This window comes from Nanorana parkeri, unplaced genomic scaffold, assembly GCF_000935625.1.
Source record: "Nanorana parkeri isolate BGI_ZX_2015 unplaced genomic scaffold, ASM93562v1 scaffold910, whole genome shotgun sequence".
Taxonomy (NCBI): Eukaryota; Metazoa; Chordata; class Amphibia; order Anura; family Dicroglossidae; genus Nanorana; species Nanorana parkeri.
This window is the reverse complement of record NW_017307178.1, coordinates 410,763-415,842: the sequence shown is the minus strand read 5'-3', so window position 1 is coordinate 415,842 and position 5,080 is coordinate 410,763.

Here is a 5,080-nt window from a genome sequence, read left to right as displayed (position 1 = left end):
TACTGTCTGCTGTCATACCCTCCGTCACTTTTCTCCTTCACATACTGCCTTAGGTCATTACCCCGCCACTCCTCTCCTGCACATATTTCTTTAGTCATTACCCCGCTGCTCCTCTTCTGCACATACTGCCTTCTGTCAAACCCTCGGCCTCTCCTCTTCTGCACATACTGCCTTCTGTCATTCCCCCTCCACTCCTCTTCTGCACATACTGCCTTCTGTTATACCCTCCGGCACTTTTCCTCCGCACATACTGCCTTCTGTTATACCCTCCGGCACTCCTCTTCCACACATACTGCCTTCTGTTATACCCTCCTGCACACCTCTTCCGCACATACTGCCTTCTGTTATACCCTCTGGCACTCCCCTTCCGCACATACTGCCTTCTGTCATACCCTCCGGCACTTTTCCTCCGCACATACTGCCTTCTGTTATACCCTCCGGCACTCCTCTTCCGCACATACTGCCTTCTGTTATACCATCCGGCACTTTTCCTCCGCACATACTGCCTTCTGTTATACCCTCCGGCACTTTTCCTCCGCACATACTACCTTCTGTCATACCATCCGGCACTTTTCCTTCGCACATACTGCCTTCTGTTATACCATCCGGCACTTTTCCTCCGCACATACTGCCTTCTGTTATACCATCCGGCACTTTTCCTCCGCACATACTGCCTTCTGTTATACCCTCCGGCACTTTTCCTCCGCACATACTGCCTTCTGTTATACCCTCCGGCACTCCTCTTCCGCACATACTGCCTTCTGTTATACCATCCGGCACTTTTCCTCCGCACATACTGCCTTCTGTTATACCCTCCGGCACTTTTCCTCCGCACATACTACCTTCTGTCATACCATCCGGCACTTTTCCTTCGCACATACTGCCTTCTGTTATACCATCCGGCACTTTTCCTCCGCACATACTGCCTTCTGTTATACCCTCCGGCACTTTTCCTCCGCACATACTGCCTTCTGTTATACCATCCGGCACTTTTCCTCCGCACATACTGCCTTCTGTTATACCCTCCGGCACTCCTCTTCCGCACATACTACCTTCTGTCATACCCTCTGGCATGTTTCTTCTGCACATATTGCCTTCTGTCATACCCTCTGAACTCCTCTCCTGTACATACAACCTGCTAAAACTCTTCTTTAGTATTGTACATAATATCCCCAACATTGTCCATTCAGGACGTGGGATCACAGCACTGCAGCCCAAACACACCCTTACAGCACACTATTAGAAATGGAACACTCAGGTACTGTCACATGAGACTGTTAATCAGTTTTACTAGTAACCACTTTTTTGGAATGCTGTTTATTAACCGTGCTCTGTTTACTACCTGAAATGGAGATACAGTATGTATGTGTGCAAATCCAAATAGCTTTTATATAATATTATATAGAAAAAGATCATATATTTCATCAGGGGAGTGGATGCCTTTTCACACTATTGCACTATGTTAGCACCCATTAATACATGTTATGGCGCATGTTAACTTGCGTTGCATTAAGGCAGTCTATTTATTTGAATGCTCTGCCTAACAGACAAAAAAGGTGCACATAGCAATTCTGGCAGCACACTGCAATGCATATCAACAGGGCCGTCCCTATAATGAGGGAGCCTGAGGTGATCATCTCAGGCAGCATCTTATGGGGGAGGGGGCAAAGGGGCAGCCAAAAAGTCCCTGGTTGCTAGGAGCTCTTAGCAACCTGTGATGCTCTGTCCGGCTTCCTGCCAGCTCACTGACATCATTGGATGCTAGGGAGCAGAGCGGGAGCTCCTGGCAACCAGCGACGTCAGTGAGCTGGGACAGAACAGAGTCCTGCTACCCCCCAGCACTATAAGCAGCACCTGCCACATCCCCAGCACCATCAGCAGCACCCACCACCTACCCCCCCCCAGCACTATCAGCAGGACCCACCGCCTACCCCCCCAGTACTATCAACAGCACCCCCCACCCACCGCCTACTCCCCGTCTTGCAGGTCGTATATGCATGGCTTTTCCTGCACTATGCGGATAAAAGTCTCTGTATCCACAAGGCCACACAGTGCGGAGTCCTCCATGATGCAGCAAAGTGGACCAAAAGTGTGCCTGACAGTCCCCAGAGTGTGCCCTGTGTGCCTGTGAAAAACGTGCGTATAAACGCGCGTTTTTTGAACACAAAAACGCGCAAACGCCCTTTTGAGGGCGTTTTCATTTAAGTCTATGGCAGAATCAGTGCTGAAATCTGGCAAAAAGCTCATATACTTTATCGCGCGTAGGTCGTTTTTCAGCACGACAAAAGGCACTGAAATACGCCCAGGTGTGAACCTGGCCCATAGGAATGCATGGAATTTCCAATGTTAAGCGTTTTTCAGCGCTTTGATCAGCGCTGAAAAACGCCCAGGTGTGAACCAGCACTAACAGTAGTCGTATGGGGTGTTGCAGCATCACGTTAAACATGCACTGCGACAGTTTCTATAAATGTCTGATCGTGTGCACCAAAATAATAAGGCACTTGTGCCAATTTTTTAGTTCAAAAACAGTTCTAAAGGAGAGAAGGAAAAAATTATTGCGGGGAAGATTAGCTCAAAATTGCACTAGTGTTGGTGCACGCTGGAGTGAGTGCCCTGGAATCTGGCACAGTGCAGGGCAACAAAGGAACCAGCTGGCGTGCACCATTTATAATAACCTGTTGCAGGAAGCACTAAGTAAGCAAGCATATAGAAACAGGTGCATTGTTCAGCATGTGCCAGTCTTTGTTAACCCCCCACAGGTGTCAGTGTGTTCTCATCAATGCATAGGATTATTTTAAAGGCTTAGGGCCTGTTCACATGAGTTTCAGGTCCTGATCAGGTCCGTATCTGCAGACGCGGTGCTACAGTGCGTTTTGGCTGCGTTTTTGATGCGTTCCAGTAAAAAAAAAATTTTTGCGTTTCCTGACCGTACAAAATGTGACATGCAGTATTTTTCTGTCGTAAGCTGAACGGACTGTGCACGTGAGAACTGTAGCCCATAAAACACATAGGGATACATTGGTATGCATTTTGAGTGCAGGAGCGTACGGATCCGGTCAGCACACAAAACGGACGTCGTGTGAACAGGCACTAAAGGTGCCCATACACATACAATTCGCACAGTGTGTGGAGCTGTCGGCTCCCTTTCAGCCGGCATTCCTCGATACAATGTAAACAGCGGCATTCCTCGATCGACACGCTGTTTGTGTTGATGGAAGATTTGGGTCAGTTTTTTTTGTTCAGCCCGCAGGTCGAACGGAAGAAATTGACAGGTGTGTGGCCGGCCTAAGTTTTTACTTTTCTGACCAGGTTTCAGGTTACATCCATAGTTAGGGTGCATGGTCAGATCACAGCACCCCCTCCTGTCCCGTTTACCTGAAACACAGGGCTCTTCTCCCCGCAGGTTGGTGTACATTGTTTAATATGGCATGGCTCAGCCCACACTGCCGTATCATCCATTACCAGATCCTTTAACAGGATCTTTGAATGGAGTATCTACAATTCCCATCAGCCAACGCAGCAGAGGGACTTGTAGTTCTCAAAGTGCATTGACATCACCACACTTGTGGCCTATTGATACTTCCTCCTGTGCATGCCATTATATATGTCTGTACAGACATAGAGAGGAGGAGCCAGAGCATTGCACCCATGATACACTGATTGCAGTTGTAATGCTTTACTGGCCCAATACAAAAAATGAATAAACTGACTGTTTGTTTATGAAGAAGTGTGCAATTTGATTTTTTTAAAGGTGGAATTTCCCTTTAAAGTTGCAAAAGAGCACAAAAAGCCATGCTGGTGAGTTTACTCCTGACTGCATCCATAACACTTTACATAAATGACTTGCTACAGCCTACAGACATGCAATGGAGTGACTACAACCACAGCATGACCTGCTCAGACATCACACAGTTCTTTCAGGAGGACACATGTATGTACTGTCTCCTCTTAGGCTGCGCTGTGCTTTTAATGACTGCCACGCCCACCCCCGTGACGTCATCCCCGGGCGGCCTGCTGCTGATTGTCTGCACTCCTGCGGTGTCCTTGTTCGTGTCTGCTCAGAGGAGGAAGAGCTGAATGTAAGTAGATGGTTCCTCTAAGGTGTGCACGTCACAGCATGGCTCCTTGCTCAGGAAGTAAAGTTCTGTAAGGGAAGATGAGCTTCCAATAAGGAAGATGCGAGCCTGCTGAAACTGGCCTGGGCGATTTATCTGCAGGAACAAACAAAAGGGAGATGCAATGTAAAATGGGTGTCATAGTAGTCACTTATTAGTAAGGGTTCCATCACACGATTAGTGGTGATTGATGTTTCTCAGCAACTGTAGCACAGCGCCAGTATTTGCTTTGACACATGAAAACAATTTTATTCTGTGTGCCCCGTTCACACCATAACATGGGGGTGATGTGCGGTGTGGGAAAATGCATTCTTCTGCAGTGCACCGGATCGCAGCGCAGCAGAGCCTGAACGTGTTCACACCAAACAACCGCCCCTATAATGAGGCAGCCTGAGGGCCCATTCACACCAACTGCAGTGTGTTCCAGAGCGGCAGCTGCTGGAATGCACTGCAATTGCTCACAAAACGTCCCCCTTTGTTCTGGGGTGCGATTGGACGTGTGCCAAAACATTGCCTGTGCTCCGGTCCGCTGCAAATGCAAAAAATAGTGCATGCAGCATGTTTTGCGTTTGCAGTGGACTAAAACGCAGGCAATGTTTTGCCACGCGTCCGATCGCACTGCGGCTGGGCGTGCCCTTGACTTCAATGCACCGACACACCTCCTCCCGCTCTAGAACGAAGTTTTGTGAGCGATTGCTGTGCGTTCCAGCAGCTGCCGCTTTGGAACGCACCGCAATTGGTGTGAATGGGCCCTGAGACTATTGCTCCAGGAGACAACTCATCAGAGGGGTGACTGCAGCATCCCATGTTGCTCTTAGCAACCTGTGGCTCTGTCTGATCCCGCCCAACTTGCTGATGTCATTGGTTGCCAGGGAGCTGAGTGGGATGCCAGACAGAGCCACTGACGGGCATGGCTCAAACACAGCCGCCTGTCCTTCAGCAATTGCCACCCCCCCCCAACACAA